Here is a 24,955-nt window from a genome sequence, read left to right as displayed (position 1 = left end):
ATATCAAAGTCCTGAAGCTGCAGTCTTCCTTAAAATAACTGGATGGTCCTATCACAGTAAGCACTAATGGAATAAATACCAGTATGTCTGAAACAAAAGCTAGAAACAGATAACAGCCTGTAAATATTTGACAACTGGACTTACACAATTTTATTTGCAAAATTTTTGAACAAAAATGGGAACAGAACTGCTCATGAACAATCACAAAAAGTGAAGTTTCAGACAAATCCTACCTTTGTTTTTGTAAAGGTGTGACAGCACCATATTAAATGATTGATTAAAGGCAATCATTTACATTCCTTTTATATTTTTCCCTTGCTTACCAGACTTTGATCAAAAATGTTACTTTTCACCTTGATAAGTTGGAATGCTTTCATATAGTCACACTCTCAAAAAGAAAATGCACATCCATACACACATTGAAAAATCAACAAAGCTAAGGGGGTAAACATGGGTGCCATCTGACCTGGGAAAATTCCTGCTATTTTCATTTCTTTTCCTCTACTTTCATTTCTTCTTCCTACAAACCAAGCAATGGCTACTCAACTTTAGAAATGAGACATACTTAGAAGAATTTATCAGAAAGATGTTCCTGAAGCCCTGCCTTTTTTTAATGTCAGATTACTCAGCAAAGTCCATGGACTTTGGCCTTAAATTTTTAACAGCATGCATAGAATTTCTTCTGTGAGACTTCAGCTTAGACTATGGGTATCCCTCAAGTGGTATGAAATGAAAATTACTTGAGTTCCTAGGAAGAGCATGCTGCAACTCACCTTTCAGTTAATCTTCTGTTAAAGTCTCAAAAGAGAGAAAGCAAATACGTTGGTTAGGAGGAAATGTTTCACTTTGCAAAATTGGCATATCCTCTGCTGTGCCATCACTATAACACTGCATGACCCTTTCAAGTGGGTAACACAGACATGTTTCTTAAAAGCTTTTAAGACTGACCTTTACAACTTCTGATCATTTTAACAGTCAGACATACTACTTTTCCAAATGTGACAGAAGTATCTGCAACTCTATGAAAATAAGACTTCAATTCCTAGGAAGTTGTACCAATCAAAGAATATAATTTTTATTCAAAACATGCTTTTAATGATATTTGCCTAGAGCATTGCTCTCCTGACAAGTCTACAAATGAAAGCATCATATTATTTCCTCCAGCCCATCCTCTCCCCTTCATAAAAGGAAAACCTTTGGGGCCAATTACTTTCCTGCAGGATAATTCTCAGATATTCTAAGCTTGCTGGGTTAACAGCAAATAACTGCATGCAGGTTCCCAAGAAAACCACTACCTTTTTCCCAGCCATACATTTCAGCATAACGATTAAAATGAAGGGAAGAAACTATGTCCTGTAAACTCCTACAAGTCTATATATTACAAAAAAGCAGACATGCTGGATTCACAGGTTTGGATGACTATGTATAAATCTAGATAATTATCAAATGCAAGAGAAGCATAATTGACCAAATATGTCAAGTTAGTCCTGAAGATTCCACTTTTTAAAGGCAATTCTTCTCTATCTATCTCATGTGGCTAAAAGAAAGAAGAGAAATATTTAAAAAAATTCTAAACCAAATATTACTGACATAAAGATTTTACATGGAGATATATGAAAAGATAAATAAAATAGGGACATATATAGCTATAAACTAGTGTATTAACTTCTAATTCCAGTTTAATTTAAAATGCCCTATCCATTGAAAAATATTTTGGGTTTTAGCCCATTAATTAAGCTTAAAACACAACGAAAACTAATCACTTCTGAAAAGAAAAATTTACAAGTTTTCCTTAGTGTCAGAGACTCCATACTAGCTCCACGGTATCTCCTAAGTAGTCTATAATATTCAGCAGCATGCAGTAGAATTACCAGTTATTCAACAGTATTTCTGGTTGAAGATACTTTTTGGCACATTTACATCCATTTCAGTTGGGCCCAATTATGTATTGTTCTATAATACTTTTCCATAGTTCTGGAAATATAAAGTATGTTTAAACTAGGCCAGATACTATGGAGGAATATCCCAAGCATAAAAGGATTATCCTCAACAGAATTACAGCTACATCTTTGTCCCTGTTTTTTCAATCTTACCTCCATGGGAACAGGGGTAAAGGCAAGTATGGCCAGAGAACTGTTAAATTCTGACTTTTCTTACTTATTTCACAGCAGATATATCCAGATAATAAATAAAAATTTATCTGACTTTTACCTTGTTTAGGTTACCACCTAAGATCATAAGAACTTGAAGGAGCCAAAAGATTTCTGGGTAATAATAAAAGTACAATTTATATGCAAGACTGCTGGTTTCAACAGCAGCAGGGAATCAGTATGGAGCTGGAAGTTATTGTGATGCACTAGTTTACATCAGTTATACTAAAAAAAAGAGAAAGTAAATCTGAATTGAGTGGAAGATACCAATATAAAAAGCTTGTTCCAAGTAATTTCTGTTACAGGACATTGACCTTTAAAAAGGCTATAATTTCAAATTACTCAATAATCTCATTCACTACAGCTGTTTATGTTCACTGCACATAATAAGGAGTACTAATGATGAACAATGCATACTGAGCATAGCAGAATGTATTTGTGCATTATAGAGGAAGGCAGTTAAGTAGTCTTACTTGATAAGTTTAATAAACAAGGTTAGAACATTTAAAATATGATACAACAGTCTGTTTCAAGAATACACACACATGCAGCAGTTCCAACAGTATGTATCTTTAAAGTATAGTTAAAAAATACATTTGACTAGAATGGACAGAGGGGTAAAAACTGAATTAAATACAGCAAAGCATGAAGTAAGCATAAAAGAAACCTCTGGGATTTTGCTCAACACCAAGGAGAACAGGGAGGATGAGAAGTTAGTGTCATGAAACAGCAGCATTATGAACTACATCCCATGATGACATAATATGATATGATAATAATATATAGCAAATGCAAATCAAAAGGCAAACAATCTTAAGGCAAAAATAAGGCAAAAATTCCTAATAAGATACTTTCAGCTGCGTTAAAGTGTGGAAAACAAGTCACTGAACACAATTATGTACATAAATGTGAAGATATTCTGTTAAACAGATGAAGACATCTCTGTCAAATTCTGTGTGAGCTGACAGTTTGTCCTTTAGGCCAGATAGACTCGCATTCTAAGATTCTGTATCTCACACACAGATGCTATTTAATAAAGCTTTGAATTTTGTTTATGGTGTTATTTAATACAGCTTTGAATTTTGTTTACATTGTTGATAATTTTTCCTAAATAAACAATACCAGAGTGTAAAATATACCTGCTTTCTCTTTGGGGACTTACAAAGTTAGAATAAATACTGTACCATTTTAATGTCCATACAGTACTTAGGAGTATGATATGTAACCCCTAACAATTTCTCTGTTTGTTTTTTTTTTTTTCCAGTCTTACTCAAGTGGCAACAAAACCTTTAACATCCAAAGAACTGTACTGGTAGGCTGCAAAACTGAGCATTAATGCAGATTCACTTTATTACAATCCATTCCTCAAAGTTCATTACAAAAAAAAAACCTGCCAGGAACTAAGGTTCCACTCTTTCTGACTTTTGAGAACATAACATATACTATCAGCAAAACTTCATAACATGTCAATAACATAAATTAGAAACTTATAAAAATCAGATTAAAGCCTCTGCTGAGTTGATGACTTCTCTGTAGCATCATCTGTAAATTCATATATTCAACCCATGTTGTTCATCTTTACTTAACAGAGAAGTTCAGTTCAAGTCTGTCGTGGTTTAGCCCAAGCCGGCAGCTAAGCACCACGCAGCCACTTGCTCACTCCCCCCCGGTGGGATCGGGGAGAGAATCAGAAGAGCAAAAGTAAGAAAACTCGTGGGTTGAGATGAGAACAGTTTAATAATAGGAACAAAATAATAGTAATAATAATAATGAATTATAATGAGAAGGAAAACAACGAGAGAGAGAGAGAGAGAGGAACAAATCCCAAGGGAGGGAAAAAAAGGGGGAAAAAAATGATAATAATAATAATTGAAAAAAAAAAAAGATACAACTGCTCACCACCCACTGACCGACGCCCAGCCAGTCCCCGAGCAGTGATCGCTACCCCCCAGCCAACTCCCCCAGTTTATATACTGGGCATGACATCATATGGTATGGAATAGCCCTTTGGTCAGTTTGGATCAACTATCCTGGCTGTGCCCCCTCCCATTTCTTGGGCACCTGGCAGAGCATGGGGAGCTGAAGGGAAAAAAAAAAAAATAATAAAAAAAAATCCTTGACCAATGTAAACACTGCTTAGCGACAGCCAAAACATCAGCGTGTTATCAATATTTTTCTCATACTAAAATCCAAAGCACAGCACTATACCAGCTACTAGGAAGAAAATTAACTCTATCCCAGCTGAAACCAGGACAGTATCCACCCCTTATTCTATACCATTTATGTCATGCCCAGGTTCTACCCATTCTAATACAATTAATCACCACCACTTTTCCTGTCTCTTTATATATATATATATATATATATATATATATATATATATATATATTTACACACAGTTATCATTCCCTTGGTCTATGGGCCATCCTTCTAAAATGTTTATTAAGTTCATTTAGTCCATGACTTTGGGCTCCATCTGTCATAATAGTCCTTCATGGCAGAAGAGGTGGTGTGTGGTGCTGGATTGTTGCATGCTGAAGCCAGTTCTGGTTTCGTCACCACTGCACTTTGCTTGGTTTTCATTGAAGTTCATTCTTCACTAATCTGGGTGATCCTTATTGAAATACCATTGATATGGTGTATAGTAACCATAAAAGTGATGACATACAGTATTATATAGCAGTTAACATCATACCATTCAGTTCATTGGCTATTCTCACCCAAAATCAAATCCCCTTGAGGTACATATCGGACTTTCCCATCCTCCAGCATTACCCACCAAGTGCACCCGGGTCCTTGAGCAAAAGCAATCCCATGAATGGGCTTGCCTTTGCCTGAGGCAGGAGTAACCCAGACTGTCTTCCCCAGCATGTTTTTTATGTGTACTACAGGGACCTTATCCCCTTCTACAGTGCGTAAAAGTTTTGATTGGGCAGGGCCAGCTCGATTGACAGATCCTCTAGAGTTGACTAACCATGTGGCCTTTGCTAAATGTGTATCCCAATGTTTGAATGTCCCAGCACCCATTGCTCTCAGTGTAGTCTTTAACAGTCCATTGTATCGTTCAATTTTCCCAGAGGCTGGTGCATGATAGGGGATGTGATATACCCACTCAGTGCCGTGCTCCTTGGCCCAGGTGTCTATGAGGTTGTTTCGAAAATGTGTTCCATTGTCTGACTCAATTCTCTCTGGGGTGCCATGTCGCCATAGGACTTGTTTTTCAAGGCCCAGGATAGTGTTCCAGGCAGTGGCATGGGGTACAGGGTATGTTTCCAGCCATCCGGTGGTTGCTTCCACCATTGTAAGTACATAGCGCTTGCCTTGGTGGGTTTGTGCGAGCATGATATAATCGATCTGCCAAGCCTCCCCATATTTATATTTCAGCCATCGCCCTCCATACCACAGAGGCTTTAACTGCTTGCCTTGTTTAATTGCAGCGCACGTTTCACATTCATGGATAACCTGTGCAATAGTGTCCATGGTTAAGTCCACCTCTCGATCACGAGCCCATCTATATGTTGCATCTCTTCCTTGATGGCCTGAGGTGTCATGGGCCCACTGAGCTATAAATAATTCACCCTTGTGTTGCCAGTGCAGATCCACCTGAGCCACTTCAATCTTAGCAGCCTGATCCACCTGCTGGTTGTTTTGATGTTCCTCAGTGGCCTGACTCTTGGGTATGTGAGCATCTACGTGACGCACTTTTACAACCAGGTTCTCTACTCAGGCAGCAATATCTTGCCACAATGCTGCAGCCCAGATAGGTTTACCTCTGAGCTGCCAATTGTTCTGCTTCCATTGCTGTAACCACCCCCACAGGGCATTTGCCACCATCCATGAATCAGTACAGAGATAGAGCACTGGCCACTTTTCTCGTTCAGCAATGTCTAAAGCCAACTGGATGGCCTGTACTTCTGCAAATTGGCTTGATTCACCATCTCCTTCAGCAGTTTCTACAACTTGTCGTATAGGACTCCATACAGCAGCCTTCCACCTCTGATGCTTTCCTACAATACGACAGGACCCATCAGTGAACAGGGCATATTGCTTCTCATTTTCTGGTAATTTATTGTACAGTGGGGCCTCCTCAGCACGCGTCACCTCCTCCTCTGGCAATATTCCAAAATCTTTGCCTTCTGGCCAGTCCATAATTACTTCCAAGATTCCTGGGCGACTGGGGTTTCCTATTTAAGCCCGTTGTGTGATCAGTGCAACCCACTTACTCCACGTAGCATCAGTTGCATGATGTGTAGAGGGGACCCTCCCTTTGAACATCCAGCCCAGCACAGGCAGTCAAGGTGCCAAAGAGGAGTTGTGCTTCAGTACCAACCACTTCTGAAGCAGCTCAAACCCCTTCATATGCTGCCAGGATCTCTTTTTCAGTTGGAGTATAGCGGGCCTCGGATCCTCTGTGTCCCCAACTCCAAAACCCTAGGGGTTGATCTAGAGTCTCCCCTGGTGCTTTCTGCCAGAGGCTCCAGGTAGGGCCATTCTCCCCGGCTGCAGGGTAGAGCACATTTTTTACATCTTGCCCTGCCCGGACTGGGCCAAGGGCTACTGCATGAACTATCTCCTGTTTAATTTGTTCAAAGGCTTGTCGTTGCTCAGGGCCCCATTTGAAATGGTTCTTCTTCCGGGTCACTTGGTAGAGAGGGCTTACGATCATACTGTAATTTGGAATATGCATTCTCCAAAAACCCACAACGCCTAAGAAAGCTTATGTTTCCTTTTTGCTATTTGGTGGAGACATGGCTGTTATTTTGTTAATCACATCCATTGGGATCTGACGATGTCCATCTTGCCATTTTATTCCTAAAAACTGGATCTCCTGTGCATGTCCCTTGACCTTACTTTGTGTTATGGCAAAATGGGCTTTCATGAGGATCTGGACTATTTTCTTCCCTTTCTCAAAAACTTCCTCTGCTGTATTGCCCCACACGATAATGTCATCAATGTATTGCAGATGTTCTGGAGCTTTGCCCTGTTCCAGTGCAGTCTGAATCAGTCCATGGCAAATGGTAGGGCTGTGTTTCCACCCCTGGGGCAGTCGATTCCAGGTGTACTGAATGCCCCTCCAAGTGAAAGCAAACTGTGGCCTGCACTCTGCTGCCAAACGGATTGAGAAAAACGCATTAGCAATATCAATTGTAGCATACCATTTGTCTGCTTTTGACTCCAGTTTGTATTGCAGTTCCAGCATGTCCGGCACGGCAGCACTCAGGGGCGGCGTGACTTCATTCAGGCCACGATAGTCTACTGTCAGTCTCCACTCTCCATTAGACTTTCTTACTGGCCACATAGGACTGTTAGAAGGTGAATGAGTCTTACTGATCACTTCTTGGCTCTCCAGTTGATGAATCAGCTTATGGATGTGAATCGGGGAGTCTCAGTTGGTATGATATTGCCTCCGGTGCACCGTTGTGGTAGCAATTGGCACCTGTTGTTCTTCAACCCTCAGCAACCCCACAACAGAAGGGTCCTCCGAGAGACCAGGCAAGATAGATAGCTGTTTAAGTTCCTCCGTCTCCAAGGCAGCTATACCAAAAGCCCACCAGTACCCTTTTGGGTCCTTGAAATACCCTCTCCTGAGGTAGTCTATGCCAAGGATGCACGGAGCCTCTGGGCCAGTCACAATGGGGTGCTTTTGCCACTTATTCCCAGTTAGGCTCACTTCAGCCTCCAATACAGTTAGGTGTTGGGATCCCCCTGTCACTCCACAAATACAGATGGGTTCTGCCCCTATATAGCTTGATGGCATTAGGGTACACTGTGCACAGGTGTCTACTAGAGCCTTATACTCCTGTGAGTCTGATGTGCCAGGCCATCGAATCCACACAGTCCAGTAAACCCGGTTGTCCCTTTCCTCCACCTGGCTGGAGGCAGGGCCCCTCTAGTCCTGGTCATAATATTCATTACCCATTTCTTGTGTATATGAGTCAGGAGTTTCTTCATTAAAATCAGGAGTAAGATCAGCCCTTTTACTCTGTCTGGGGAACTGTCCACTGGAAACCAGAGCAGCAATTTTCCTGGAAGAACCCCCTTTGGTGATTGTTTTTCCCTGTAACTCACGTACCCGTGCCTCTAGGGTTGAGGTAGGTTTTCCATCCCACTTCCTCATGTCCTCTCCGTGGTCACACAGGTAAAACCATAGGGTGCCCCGTGGTGTGTACCCTCTATATCCTCTCTCTTGAGCAGAAGAACGCTGACTCCTAATAGCTGAGACAATGGTCCGTATAGGTGGGGAATAAGACATATCTTCTTTGAACCGTTGGAACTCCCGGGACAGTTTCTCCACAGCTGAGACAAGGGAGGAAGAGATACTTTCTTCATATTCCCGGAGGTTACTAGCACCTTCATTCACTGTTGGACCATCTCCATCTTTCCAGGTCAGTATTACCAATGAGTTGGCACACGACGGTGGTGCGTTTCGTACCAACTTCTGCCACATAGGTCTTGTGCACTGGACCTCGTCTGGATCTGTGGGTGACTGCACATCGTCCAGGTCACCATAAATCACTTCTAGCACAGCTAACTCCCTCAGGTACTGGATACCTTTCTCCAGGGTGGTCCATTTCCCGGGGCGATATACAACATCTTCCTTGAAGGGATATCTTTCTTTTATAGCTGACAGGAGTCGCCTCCAGAGTCTGCGGGCTGGTTCCCCTTTTCCAATTGCTTTGTCAATACCCTAGAAATAGATCCCAGCTGCTTGGCTTCCTTACCCTCTAATTCCAGGCTACTGGCCCCACTATCCCAGCATCAGAGCAACCAGCTGACAATGTGCTCCCCTGGATGACGGCTGAAATCTTTTCGCATATCTCACAGCTCAATCAGGGATAGGGATCGGGTGGTTTCTGTCTCATTTACGAGTTCTTTCTCTTCCTCTTCCTCTCCCTGTGATAGCCCTGCTCTTTCATCTTCCCTTTCTAAACGAGCTGACTTTCGCTTCCAGGATTTCTTTTTATGTATAGGGGCGACTGATACTGACACGGGTTCGTTCCCTGTTTGAACCGTAATGCTTGTAACGGAGTTGTCCGGAGCAGCTGCAGCTGCAGTGCCTGTTGCAGGGGTAATCAGAACAGCCGCAGTGCCTGTCGTAGGGGTAATCGGAACAGCCGCAGTGCCTGTTGCAGGCGGGGCTGGAACAGCCGCAGTGCCTGTTGCAGGGGGAATCAGAACAGCCGCAGTGCCTGTCGCAGGGGGGGCCGCAGTAGCTGCAGTGCCTGTAATTTTGTCACCAGATCCTTGAGGGTTTTGAATAGTGTTGAACAGGGCTCGGTAAGCATGGGCCAGACCCCAGCACATTGCAGTGATTTATGTCTCCCTAGAATTGCCAGGGTGACAGCATACTTTTTCCAAATATTCTACTAATTTTTCAGGATTCTGCACTTGTTCAGGGGTGAAGTTCCAAAACACTGGAGGTGCCCACCGTCCTAGGCATTTGCCCATGCTACCTCACACACCCTGCCACTCATAACTATCCAGCCTTGGGGCAGATCTCTGGATGATATTCTTAAATTACTTACTAACCTTGGACAAGATCGAAACAATATTCCCAAGCAATACCAATAGAAGTATTTTAACTACCCAAGGTTGTTCAAAATACTGAAAAGTTATTGTAATGAAGGAGGAAGCATTGTAGAAGAAAGTAGTGAAGGTACAATTCTGCATTTCCTCCATAAAAAACCTCTCAGAGGCAGAGGTATAATTGCAAGTTGTCTCCATAAGATGATACCCGACATACAATAACGGTTTCAGTACAGCACTTAGATACCAAAATAAACCCAAGGTCACTGTTTTAATAACAAATCTCACAGGCAAAACATCACCAATTAAAGCAGAGCACAGCAAACTGCAAAAACCAACACCGATCTTTAACATGTACAGCAAAAAAATGAGTATGGTGCAGATCAGGTAAACCAATGCTAGGAACAGATGGATCAATATCACGTCCCACAACTACTAACAGATCTGAATACCTTAATACTCTCTGGTTAATCTGTTATTATCTCAAACCCTTTGAGCCCCACGTTGGGTGCCAAAAAGGACTGTCGTGGTTTAGCCCCAGTCGGCAGCTAAGCACCATGCAGCCGCTCGCTCACTCCCTTCCCGGTGGGATGGGGGAGAGAATCGGAAGAGCAAAAGTAAGAAAACTCGTGGGTTGAGATAAGAACAGTTTAATAATAGGAACAAAATAATAGTAATAATAATAATGAATTATAATGAGAAGGAAAACAACGAGAGAGAGAGAGAGGAACAAAACCCAAGGGAGGGGAAAAAAGGGGGAAAAAAAAAGATAATAATAACAATAATAATAAAAAAATGATACAACCGCTCACCAACCGCTCACCACCCGCCAACCGACGGCCAGCCAGTCCCTGAGCAGCGATTGCTACCCGCCGGCCAACTCCCCCAGTTTATATACTGGGCATGACATCATATGGTATGGAATAGCCCTTTGGTTAGTTTGGATCAACTATCCTGGCTGTGCCCCCTCCCATTTCTTGGGCACCTGGCAGAGCATGGGGAGCTGAAGGAAAAAAAATAAATAATTAAAAAGAAAGTCCTTGACCAATGTAAACACCACTTAGCAACAGCCAAAACATCAGCGTGTTATCAATATTATTCTCATACTAAAATCCAAAGCACAGCACTATACCAGCTACTAGGAAGAAAATTAACTTTATCCCAGCCGAAACCAGGACAAAGTCCAATCTCTCTCATCTGGCAGGCACCACTTACACTTCCTTTTGAACATCACAGACTTTAATAAGTAGAAATTAATAAGTTGATTTGATTCAAAGTTTAAACTTTGTATTACCTTTTTGTCCTAACTCTAAGGACAAAATTATTAGTGTTGCAGTAACTGAAGTTTAAGTTTTGTGAGAAGGTGAAGTGTGAAAAGAAGAAATGTTTTAGTCATATTTCAATATATGAAAGCAGTTCTATTTTTCAACCACCGAAAAATAAATTATTTTGTCCTTAGAAATAAATATGTTAAAAAAATATTCTCCCTCTAAGAAAAGTGCAATATATTGATTAAAATTCAAATCAGGATTTCCTATGCCCTACCAATTACACAGATTAATGTTTTCTTTTCTGAAAAAGGTTTTGATATTATAGGATAACTTTGTAGCTCCCTTTTGTAATGATTACTAATTCACATAGCTGTAAAACAGTAGTGCTGGAAGAGGCCCTAAGATTCAATTGGTTCATCCCTTTTCTAAAGGAATGTTTTACCATTATTTCTGTCATTCCTGGCAGATGAATAGTTTATTTTTTAAAAACCCCTGCAATGGAGGACAACCCCTTTTACAATCTATTCCAGTGTGATGCTATTGGTAAGTGGGAAGCTTTCTGAACGGCAAATCTGAATCTTCCTTCCTGCAGTTTAAGCCAATTAATTCATGTGTCATTTTTTGCAGACACGGAAAACAGGCTATACCTCATGCCTGCTTGCAAGTCTACTAGGTATTAAATGATTGTTTTCTTCCTCTTGGGAGCTACGATTCCATTTTCTCCATCAGTCATACATCCTGGGCCTTGCATAATTTTCCTGTTTTCTGAACTCCTGCTAAATAGCATAACTTCTAAGGTGCAACACATCAAACAGTTCTAATAGTCTTAAATTTGTATACAAACATGTGTTTAAATACCTTTATAATGCTTTTGTGTACTTAAGTCAGTTCAAGTTTCTTGTTGGTGCTAATGCTGAGCCTCTAAAGGACCAGAAGTGACCTCCATTCACATAATCTTGTGAAAATTTGAATGCTTACATGTGGCTATCAAAGCATTTAAGTTAGTGATTTATTTTTTTCTTTCCTCCCTTTTCTCCTCCAGTATGAACTTCAGAAAAATAGGGGATGATGGTATAAGAGGTATAAGAAAACCCCCAAAACCATAAACTATCAGATCTAAGGGATCAAGATGTAGCAATTAATTTTTTCAGTGTATCAGTGTAGTTATGGTGAAAAATATATGACATCATTGAGTTTACATGGCAAGGTGTGGGTCGATGGGGGCTGCAGGGGCGGCCCCTGTGAGGAGCGGCCGGGGCTGCCCCGTGCCGGACACAGCCGGTTCCAGCCGGCTCCAACGGCCCCACCGCAGGGCACAGCTGAGCCCCTCAGCCACGGGCGGGCACCTCGGGGAAAGCCTGGGGAAGGAAGGGCAAAACGCTGCCCGGCAGCCGGGGCTGAGGGAAACAGGGTGAGAAACAGCCCTGCGAGCCCCGAGGGGAGAGCAGGAGGAGGGCAGGAGCTGCTCCAGGCGCCCCGGCAGAGAGGCCCCTGTGGCCCCGGGGAGACCCTGGTGGGGCGGGTGTTTCCCTGCAGCCCGCGGGAAGGCCCCACGCTGGAGCAGGGGAGGGGGTGAGGAGGAAGGAGCGGCAGAGGGGCTGTTATGGACTGACCGCAGCCCCCTGTTCCCCATGCCTTTGGAGGGGAGGAGGTAGAGGAGTCAAGGATGAAGGAGTGAAGTGGAACCTGGGAAGAAGGTGGGGAGGGGGGGCGGGAAGGTGTTTTCAGTTTTGTCTTTGGATCTCACCATCCTACTCTATTTTTAATTTGCAACAAATTAATTCCCCAAGTCGAGTCTGTTTTGCCAGTGATGGTAAGTGGTGAGAGATTTCCCTATCTTTATCTCGACCCATGAGCTTTTCATCTTTTTTTATCCCCGTGTCTTGCTGAGGAGAGGTAATGAGAGAGCAGCTGGGTGGGCACCTGGCAGCCAGGCAAGGTTGACCCACCACATGTTAATATAAAGCTTCTTACATTATTAATATAAAACTTATTTTAAAAGGTCCACATTACAATAAATCTGGTTTATTGCTCTATTTCCTTCTACTTGCTTTATTTGTCCACATGAAAACAAAAGTATCAGTTATTTCTTTTTTCAAAGGTGCTTTGTAATTAAACATTGCATAACTTCAAATGCAAGTGCTAATAAATTAATAGAAAAACCCATATTTAATTACAGTAAGATTACTGTAAAATTATACAGCATTATTGAATCAGTTAGACTATGGAAGTATGAGATAACATACCAATTTTTCAGTTCCCTAAAACGAGCAAATGTTGGATTTCTGCTCTATCAGCTATTTCTTTTACAATCTCTTTGTGATAAAATTAATCCATCTATAGAAGATTCCAGTTGAAAAAAAGTCAAGGGCACTATGGGAAAGACCTACACACTGATGGAGCCTGGTATCAGCAAAGATGATTGACCAATACCTGTTCTCTAATTAGTAACTTCTTTTTGACAGAAAATTTGTAATTTCAAACGTTAAGTTGTAAATCTTCCTTTCTAGAGTCTATCCAGTTCCTTCACCTAGTTTAGTGTTCACTTTAAAACGTTGATAATTTTGTCACTCATGTAAAATAAAATACTCTGAGTTCTCTACAGATCTTTATATTATCAAGCAATAAGGAATCCTGCACAAGGAATTTTCATTGTCTATTATACATCTTTAATCAAGAGTTTAAATGTGAATTTGCATTTAGGAAATTAGAAATATGTTAGCTTAGTCTATGTGTGATATCTTTGCTCAGTATTTTATTGTTTGGCAGGCTAAATAAGTTTGCAATTACTCTAATATTCTGCATTAAAGCAGAAAGTACTTAAAATATAAAGTATGTTAACAATATAAGTTAAAAGCAACATTCCACAAAAATGCATAACATTATTTTTTATTTATGTAAATGCAGGTATTTGTGTGTATCTCTACATTTTTCTACACAAGTGTAAATGTTACATGTGTTCGCAAGTATAGATTTTTCATGATTAAATTGAGACTTAAAATAACTACACAGAAACCAAATGTAACATTTGAGAGACCATTTTATTCCTCATTATATGATTACACAAACTGAAAAGAGGCCAAAGATGTAATATTTAAATCTAAATTTAGAAAGAAATCAAATTCATTAGAAGTATTGGCAAGTTGCAGTGTGTCTCATAAGAAAGGCAGATTATTACCTTTGAGAGCTTGAATCTCAACTGAAATTTTACCTTGTAAAGGTAAAATTCTGTAGCTTCAATATGAAATTACATTTCAGGACTTTTTCCTATCACAATATTTTAGTGTGTCAGCTGTTAAAAACCAGAAGTTGTTTTAAAAAAAGAGCATTTTCCAGTAGGAAATGAGGCAGTAGACTGGAATTAAGTTTTGAAACTTCAGCTTGACATCGAAAATATAGAAGATACTATAAAAAGAATGGAGAAGGCAACTTTTGACTTGAGACAAAATGAGACAGAGTCCTTAGTGATTAGCATGAACCAGATGGAAACAGCTGTTAGAAATTAGAAGTCTTCGTAGTTGTTAGAGTGCATAAATACACTCTTGCTATAGGCATTAAGAGGCACAAACCACCTTTTGTTCATTATATTACCAAAGGACAGGAAATGAATGACAGCTTTTGCAATCCTGAATTTTCTGTGATGGAGGGGAAAGAATAGGTGAAAATGAAGAATTTGTCACATTGTAAACTTAATAGTGGTTGCCCCAGCAGGTGAGTGGAAAGAGCAAAGCTTCTGTAAGGTATTACATTCAGATGAAGGAGGATCGTGATTAAAAGCAAAACACACCAGTGCATTTATAAAATGGATATTAGAATGCCTGAAACTATAAGGTATAATAGGTCAAGCTATCATATTTTTGACTCCTATGTGACTTGTCTAATTTACAACATTCAGCCTTCATTACCATACAAAACAACACTCTACAGTAACACATTTTTAAAGTGTACTAGCTGATTTTCAAATTTTTTATTAATGTTTTCTGTCCAAACCTAAAAGACATATTGCCCAATATTTTCAAAACTCTGAGATTTAATAAAATAAATAGTGTCATGAAATAAAGCATCAGGGCAGCAAAGGTGATTGAGGGATTAGAGCATGTTATATGCTCCATAATAAGTAATAATAATACAGTTAAAATGGTTATACACACAGTTTCTACCGCTTTTCTTGGTGTTATGCTTGTGCTTTCCCTACTCACCTGGGTCCTAAGGTGAGTGGTTTGAACTCGTTGGGGACAGGTGTGTGAGGGTTGTGACAAATTTTCAGGCTCTGTACTTCTTCATAAGGAGAAACATAATGTTTCTTCTTCCATGCTATTAACATTGACGGTTTCTTCTTCCACACTTCCTGCCCTGCTACTTCCTCCTAGGATACTGAACTTCACCACCTCATGGTCACTGTAGCCAAGGCTGCCTCCAGCTTTCATGTCTCTGACCAACTGGTTTATAAGTATCAAGTCCAGCAGAGCACCTTTCCTTGGTTCCTCAGTTACCTGTGCCAGGAAGTTGTCATCAATGCACACAAGAAATCTCCTACATTGCTTGAGTCCTATGGTATTGTCCTTCCAGCAGATATCAGGATGGTTAAAGCCTCCCTTGAGGATCAGGGCCTGTGAACATGAGGCTTCTTTTCAGTTGTTTGAAGAAGGCTTCATCTACTTCCTGATCAGGGGGTCTATAGCAGATACCCACTACAACAGTACACATGTTAATCTGCTCACTAATATTGATCCATAAGCTCTTGACTGGCTCCTGACCCATGCCAAGGCAGAGCCCTGGGCATTCCAGCTGCTCTCTCTCATACATAGGGCAACTCCCCCTCCTCACCTTCTCAGCCTGCCCTTCCTAAATAGCCTGTATCCCTCCATCGGGTGCTTCAGTCATGTGAGCTATCACACCACATCTCCATGGTCCCGATGAGGTCTTAGCCCTGTAACTCCACACAGACCTCTAATGCCTTGTGTTTGTTGCCCATGCTGTGTGCAATAGTGTAGTGGTATTTCAGAGACACACCCAAGTGGGCAGTCACCAGAACAGACTTGAGAGCTTTCCCCATAAGACTATTCTGCAGACATTTCCTTCTTTACATGCCTAAGCTCAGAGTGATTGCACTTCAGCTATGTTTTGTTTATTCCTAGCTTTCTTCTGTTCCCATCATCCTGGGACCTTGGCTTGCCTACCATATCCTCCAACTTCCTTACTTGTTTATTAGGGCAACCACTTCCTCCCCCATTGTTTCTACCTCCCTTACAGCTCTCCCTACCAGGTTGACTAGCTTGCTGTCAAAGTTACTTTTGTGCTGTCTAGTCAAATGGACCCCATCTCTTCCAAGAAGCTGTTGACCTTCAAAGAGGGTGCCATGGCCACAGAAACCAAAACCCTGATGCCAACAGAAGCTGCACAACCAGTTGTTAATCTGCAGAATTTGTCAAGTCCTGCTCTGGCCATTCCCCCTCACCAGAAGAATTGAAGAGAACACCTGGCCCCCATGCTCTTGACCATTGCACCTAGAACCCTGCAGTCATGCTAGATGCTTTCCGAATCACCCTGGCAGTATCACTGGCACCTACATGGAAGAGTAGCAGGGATAACAGTTGGAAGGCTGGATGAGCCTAGGCAGCCACTCCACAACATCCAGAACATGAGCCCCCAGGCAGTAGCAAACATTCCTAGATGACAAATCAGGTTAGCAGACAGGGGCTTCCATCTTCTTTAGTAGTCCCCTACTCCTATCATTCACTGCTTCCTTCTAGTGGTCCTGAGTATCTCAGACACAGCCCCCAGAGATAATCCATTTGATGGCACTCCAAGGTCCTCATCAGCTACAATGGTAGTGAATCCATTCTGTAATTGCAAGTCATAAGGTGGGGCAAGAGCATTCCTCCTAGTACAAGAAGTCACTGGCTTCCAGCCTTAATCTTGGTGGTAGTTTCCACTTTCCAGCTTCATGGGTGCAGGCTTTTCCTGCCCCTCTGCTGCAGGGGAAGGTTCAGGTTCTTGAAGCTGCAGGGTCTTAGAGAAGATCCAGTTGATCTTTCTCATCCTCTCTAATGCTGCACAATATGCTGACCTCCTCCCCACAGCTCTTTCGCTATGGCTCCTCAATAACTGCATACATCTTTGCAGTCTAGAAGACCCAGCCTCAGCAAGAAGCCTGAGTCTTGCAGAGCTGCATCCTCCTCTGAAGCTCTGTCTTGGTCCCAAAGTCCAACTGCAAAGGGACAGTTTCTCCAGCAGTGCCTGTGCCCTGTGGTGTATGATCACCATGTCTAAGGATGTGTACGCTGGATAGAGAAAATTTACTAGCCCTCCCTTCTCACGTTCTTCTCACACTCACACAGCACAAACTGCTGTGCTTTAGAAGCTGTGCTCTGGATCTGACTTTTATATAGGCCTCTCCCTAGCATGGGCTAAAAGGGTGCTTGATTCTCCCTAATCAGGGGTCAGCTAGAACAAAGGCTGCAGACACACTGACCAAGGACAGTGGAGAAAATTTGTTGGAAGCTGCTAGAGCTACTCTTACCTTATCCTTAGCCTTACTTGGCAGCAGCAGGAACACTCAGGTTCTTCCAAGGGTTCCCAGGAGCTCCCAGATCCCAGAAAAAGTACCCAGAAACTCAAAATTATCTCAGAAAGATCCCAGAGTCTGCTGTGCAAACTGGTACATCAACTGAGCGTCGTCTGCCCTGTGATTGTAGGCACTGCCTAGTAGGTGTTGCCAAGTAGGCGCTGCCAAGTAGGCACTGCCAGCGGACCTAAATTTGGGACAAAAAACAAGGAGTGTGCCACACTGTATAAGACATCCTGTGCACCACTTCCAGTATTTAAAGCTTTATCTCTCATCTCTAGTACAGTTTAAAAATATATATTTCTTCCATGTATGGTAAAGGAATATTCATACTTCTATGAAAAAGCAATATAAAAGCCTAAAACATGTTAGTACCTTGAAATATGTAGATCTGTCCTGCCTTTTTCACAAGATGGAGAGATAGACCACAGGTGGAAAAGGAAATAATTCTCTTTCAAGGGAAAATAATGGCTTACTAAGGACCTCAGCATAAGAAAAACAGGAAGTCCTATTGCAGCTTTTTGTAGGACAATTTGCTGAGAAATGCCTCTTTAGTTTGTGCACTGTAAAGACCGGCAGGCAAAAGGATCACAGTCCTTCCCAACAGTTAAGACATGACTTAGCATTCTCAAGAAACTTCCACATATTTATATCTGATGCTCTCTGTGCACCTTGATACAGACTTGTATAACTGCCTTTAAAAAAATCTTTAGTCACTATATGCCTCAACTTTACATATATGTAGGATGTAAGAATTTGTCAAAAGAAAAATGCAATTATGGTAATAGCAACTGTAAGAATGTTCAAAAACAATAGCTTTTGACATAGAAAGCTGAAATATTTCAGTGGCAAGATGACTGACTTGCCTAAAAATAGCTATGGTACAACTGTTGTTCCATAGCTGGTCTCCCAGCTATGGATATGCTGGCATGCAATCCCCAATTATTGCCTGTAGTTTATTTAACTAAGATACAATGAGACATTCTTTTTTTTTTTTTTTTTTCCCCCCAGATATGACATTGTAGAGGGGGAATAATACAATAATAATACAATAATACACATATAATGCCATATAAAATTGTGCAATTTAATATGCTAAATGTTAATATGCTAAATGCTAAAAGAAAACATCCATTAGGTGACACTGGATGGAGCCCAATAGTATTCTAATTTCTCTGTTTTCAACCCTACAACACTCAAAATAGTTTTGTTTCAAAAACATAGTGAATCCAGCAAATCAGAAAAACAAGCCTTTGGGTAGGACAAGAGCAAAAAGGATGATTGCTTAATTAACTTCTCTGGTTATTTTTTTTCAAATTCATTTAGTGTGTTTAATGATTCTGAGAAAGAACAAGACCAAAAGAAATACTACACTTTAATTGGTTCTAATCTGTTTTTATACCTACAAGCTGTGTTGTGGTAACACACATAGCAATGCATTAGAAGAATTTCCTAGGAAGTCTAATTTAGCAGGTTCATTCCACAACCATACCATGCAGCATCTAAACAGCAAGTGGGTGGAAGGAGAAGAAATACCCCCAGCAATACCTAGGCCTCAGTGTTAGGAGAAAAGACTTAAGTTACAGAAAATTTACAACATTTTTCAAAACCAGGTCTCCATTTAGGTTTTCACTGTACCAGAAATCTGCATTTTGAATATACCAAGTTTGACATGTTTTATTTAGTAGTAGTACAATCAGAACAGTATCAAAGACAGAAACATTAAGGTTTGGCTAAATATTCAGAATTGGCATGTCTATCCAAACCTATGGCAGCCTTGTTCAGGGTCTTGCAATTCTCTGTCTCTCCCAATGTACTTCCTCTACCATAGCTCAATATCTCTGCGTATAGTTACATGTATTTTCTTCTTTGAGACCAGAATAGAGTAGGGACGTAAAAATAGACTAATTTCTCCTTTCAATTTTTGTCTGCTTTCATTCAGAGGACAGCAAAATTTCAGTCTTCTCACCACTCTCAGATGGAGGATGGAAGATGAAACTTCTAAACAATTGTCCACTGTCTACCTTCCGCCTCCATGGTTGCCTTATTCCTATTTTCTTGATATTAAAATCTTATGCCTTGCATCTGGCCCACATCTTGCCCCAGTTTATGCCACCCCTGCTCTCAACTCCAACAATCTTAATGCAAAATACTTTTTCCTCCCACTTTCATTTCTGCATCCTATTAGCTGTTTTTCCTTCTGCAATATGGGGCTCAAGGAATGGTCCAATTTGTAGCTGTGGAGGATGTGATCTAAGCAGCAGTACAAAGTTACAGAAGTTGATAGATATGTCTCTTCTATTTTTGTTTTCTATACCTCATTTTAGACACTGATGATGTATGTGAGAAATAGATATCAAGCAACGACAGGAAACAGGCTCTCAATGACAGCCTCCTGCAGCACTGCATAACAACACAAGATGAAAAAAGCTGATCAAGAAGTCTGCCAGGAGCTGTCATGGAATTGACATTAGAAACTTACGATGCTCCTAGTCATTTGCCAGGTCTTCCCTATCCTCAAAGGTATTGGCAGTTGTGTCACATACCTGAAATGAGATTGCAACAATTTCATAAGAAATTCAATACAGGTAACCACATTAGCACCCAAATCTCCTCCCTTTTTGATTGTAAGACAGTTCTAACCATTGCTTGACCACTCCTGGATTCAACAGAAGTGAGGCCAGACCTTCAGAATCCACCATTATGAAACCCTATTAGTAAGAATATATTCTCTAAAACAGATTTGAAGTTTTGGCTGTCTTTGAGATCATACTACTTACAGCAGAATGTCACTATATTAAAAGGATCTACAACAGTATATTCAACATCAGAATGGCTTAAGTTAAATTGGGCTCAAACATACAAATACATTTTTGTGGGATGCAAACACTTTTTCTCACCACAGAGAGCGGCAACATGGTTAAGTTTATTCAGAATGTCAGACACTGAAAAACCTGAAGATAATTAACAAAGCCATAAAAAAGCTAATACCAGCATTTCTAAGCAGAGATTTTAGGGGAAGCAACTTTCAAGAGTCCTGAATTGATATGAATGAAGCTATCATGCCACAATATAATTGTAATCCGTACATTTTTATTTTTAATAATTTTATAGTATTCATGCCTACTTCAGAAGACATGGTATAACATTCTATAGGAGAATACAAAACTTAAATTACTGTGCAGAAAGATTAAAAGTTACTCATAACAAAACCAGTTTACTCTGCTTGATCTATAGATTTATAGTCTTTCTCCAGTGAAATTATATCTGCAGAATAAATGAATATCAGAAATCATACAAGAAAACATGTTCCTTGGTCTTATATGAAAATCATTTTGGAGTTTCAGAAAATGATTTTACAATGGGTACAACCAATAAATGAAATTAAAGCTGTTCTAGAAATCTGTGTTACATACCTTGAGTGTGCAAAGGAAAAAGTAGATAATCCAGATAATTCATAAAATTTACTATCTTTGTTAGCAAAACCATTTTGAATTTATCAAGTCAGAGTAATCCCAATGAAAGAAAACCAGAAACTTAGTATGGGTCACAGATTATCTGATGTACAGATATCTACCACATCTGCCACAGAAGATACACAGACAAAATCGAAAGGATGAATGTCAGTAAGCACATATCTAAATGTAAGGCTACCAAAAAAAAAAAAGTTTCTCTTACAGTGCTTGTGAATAAAACTTTCAGAGCTGCTCCTTTAGGCAATTTAAAGAAAGTAAATTATGTCAATAAAAAAATGATGCCAGTGTCTGCATAGTCATGTTAATGTAACCATACTATAAATCAGTTTAGTGCAAGCTAAGGTCTCAAGCAAGCTCTTCTTTCCCTTGTAACAGAATTAGAAAATAACATACATCTTGATTATGATCTTCTTTACATGACTGTAAATAAGGAGCTATTGAAATCAATATATATACTTCTGATTTATAAATATAAACTGTGTGCATGGCATATGAAAATTCTAACTGACATCTATACTTTATTCTGTCTAAGGGTTAAAAATCATTTGATTAAACCTTTTGGCTGTAAAATATAGCTAACCTTCTCCTATGGTTTATATAGTATTTTTTCTCCTCAGTTATATGTTAGCTTACATAACTTAAAAAAATACTTTCACAGTATCAAATTTAAAACTGTTAGACCTGAAATAGCTTATTTTCTTTGAGGAGAGGAAAATGAGTGTACAGCCAACACAGGAGTAATTACACTAATCTGTTTTTACTTAAAGAAAAGGAAAAGAAAGGACTTTTGATTTTTCAAAATAGCAAAGGTTCATGTAATGACATGAATACATACTCAGTGCAGTGACAGTAATCTCAGTGTTCATCCACAGGAGCAAAGAGTTCCAGGATTCACAAGTCAGACCAAAGGTGAAAGCAGACTATGTGCTCAAGCCCTGATTATCCTTTCATTACAAACAAAAGCAGCCCAAATGCTGCTTTAAGATACATTTGCTGACAAGGACTCCAGCAAAGTTGAAGTTGTATATGGAAAATGTGGGAGGCAATGTCCATATCAGCTTTCCTAAAATCATGGAGATGGCACCAGAGACAATCTCTCCTTTAGTGAGCGTAAGGAAGAGGCAGAGTGAGCTGAAGCTTTTTTGTGCAGTACAGATCTAAACCCCTTGATCTGTATGCATAAAAACAATTTAAAAAAAAATATAAAAAAAACCCCATTACTTGAACCTTAGTCATACCAAAAATTAATGGAGGTCAGGAAGAGATACTTGCATGATGGAAAAGGAGCAAATCTTTGGCACAAGAACTTCTCTTCGAGAGTCCTACTTCTCACTGCACTGTCTCCAATAGAAGGATAAAACTTAATATACTTGTGCCAGAATTTAATTTCTTCTCACCATCACTGGAGCTAAAGTGACTGTGTTGAGTTAGGCCTGACATCAAGAAGAAACATTATAGAAGTGAAAAGTACAATTATTCCATTAGAAGCCAGAAAACACAGACATTTCATATGACCCTGAAACTGACCACTAAGATGTATTGCAATGGCAAAGCTATGTAACAGCTGAAAGCTACTGGGAGGCATCTTTGTTTAGAATTCTGGGAAACTTAACTGAACACAGATTTACATCCACATATTTGTTTTGCTTTTTCAGTCACCATGGAGCAGGATTTCCTGGAAAATAAGAGAACTGTTAAACATCAGAATAAAGGTGTAGGTACTAATTTATCTGAACTCATCTTGATGGCATTCCTATATATGCTCTGTTCTTCATCTTTCATAAAATTTATTTTCTTCTATAAAAGTACTCAGTACTTCTGAGAAGGAATAATTTATTAAAAGCGGTCAGAAAATGTGTGTTAATATCAAGTTTCTGATTGAGAGCTTGAGCTGAGGTTTTTGGTAATTTTAAGGCATACATCCAAAAGATATTTTAGTCTGATCCTACAACCAGGAAAACCAATTTGTGCCTTTAATTTAAAAAAACTTCATGTTTTAATGTGCTTCAGTTTTCAAATATAATACACACCAGCACTGCTATGATCATGTGGATAATCCTCTTGTCATACAGTTAGAACTGGTAAAGCAAAGGAAGCATTTTAATATGGAATTAGACTACAAACAAATTTTTTATTCTGCATTCACCAATCATCCACATGAAATTTTGTTTCACTTTCATTCGAAAAATTATTGTTTAGTGCCAAAAATCCAGTTAGGTAGAAAATAGTCTATTACCTTTATTTTCCTAGTTTGATAAAGGATAATTTTTTTTTATCAGATTGTCATAGTTATCTACTATCAAAAATGTCAAGATACAACAATGGCATCATGCTGGTACTGTCAGGTACAGCAACAAAGCTATTGCAATAAAGTCCATGTTAGAGAAATATGCATTAGACACAATCACATGTTTGTTTCTTCTGTTCCTACATGTTTGTTGTTCAATACCTTTATGAATGATGTTGGAAAAGGCAAGGCACACAGGAAAGGGTCAGTTAAATGCTATGTTTTGGAGTTGGGTTTTTCTTGAGGGTGGTCTTGCGGTCATTTTTAGCTTTCTTAAATGTTTCTGCAAAACACACCATCACACCATTCTTGATTCATGTACATGCACTCTCCAATTATGTTATGTAAAAGTCCATAACAAATAGTGACAGCTGAAAAAAATCTGTCAAAATTAAGTAAAGGATACTTTTCTTTTCTTTTCTTTTCTTTTCTTTTCTTTTCTTTTCTTTTCTTTTCTTTTCTTTTCTTTTCTAATCAGAGGTCAGTTATTTACATCACAGGACAACAAAAATACTCTTGCCCCCTAAACAATGGTCTAAAACTGACACAAATACTGTAAATCCTGAGGAAAAGCTTCATAATTAGGACTGTATATGCACAGTTATTTCTTCCAGTTTATCTGACAGTCACTAGGGTGATAGGTGAACAAAGTCAAGGCAAGAGGATAAAAAAGGATCAACAAATGCACCCCGAGGATATCAGAAATATTGCCAAGCAATGCCCAATATCATGAGACCACAGTGTATTTCCAGATGCATTTTCAAGATTAAGGCATCAAATGCATTAAGTGAGTACGACTTCAATCCCACAAAGAAATATGTAAATGCATGTAAAGAGGGTCACAACACTACAGTGAAGACCAAGTCCATGTTTTTATAAAGAAGGACTTATATTACTTGGATGTATGTGGAAGAGATTAATTTCACATGTAACTCTTGTAAAATGAGGAAAAAAAAAAAAGATTTGAAGAGTCAGACAAAAGCTATAGCTAATACAATCTAAGATTAAAAATAAAACAGATTGTATAATATGTATGCCCATACAGTTCCTCCTGACCCTGGCATCATCTTCCATTCTTTTTTTCTAATATGTCTGAAGAGTCAGCCCCAATTTCTCACACTACGTTGTTGTTACAGTTATCCACTGAGGTAAAAGAAACGAATCATTCATGTGAGCCACAACATAACAAGGGTAGCAACTGGCACATGCAAAGAGTAGAACATGCAATCAATACATGGCTGGCAGGTTGATGGAATTTTTTAAAACACCAAATTATATTCAACATTTAAAAAATACAAATAGCATTTAGTAGAAGGTGGTGTTTGTTGATTAATTCATTCACACTGAACCCCTAGAAATCTGCCAATCCTACAGTATACCTTTACAGTTACACATGGTACCTTTAAATATGAAAAAAAAAAGAGTTTTTTTTGATAAGGGCACTTGTCAATTAGAAAGATTGGGAATGATTTTAAAATAGGAGGAATTACAGCTTTCAACGTCTACATGCAAAGACAGCCACAATTACTTATAGTAAGACAGTGACAGCAAAGATCCCTTTGCTAAGCAACTGTGAACAGCCTGTTTTAAGGAACAATGACATGCTACATGTTCAATTGAAGGAGAAGCAGAAATAGAATTTCTTGAAGATAAATGCTTATTGAGATCAGTTAATA

Source organism: Ciconia boyciana, chromosome 2 (assembly GCF_034638445.1).
Source record: "Ciconia boyciana chromosome 2, ASM3463844v1, whole genome shotgun sequence".
Classification (NCBI taxonomy): Eukaryota; Metazoa; Chordata; class Aves; order Ciconiiformes; family Ciconiidae; genus Ciconia; species Ciconia boyciana.
This window is presented reverse-complemented; position numbering follows the sequence as displayed.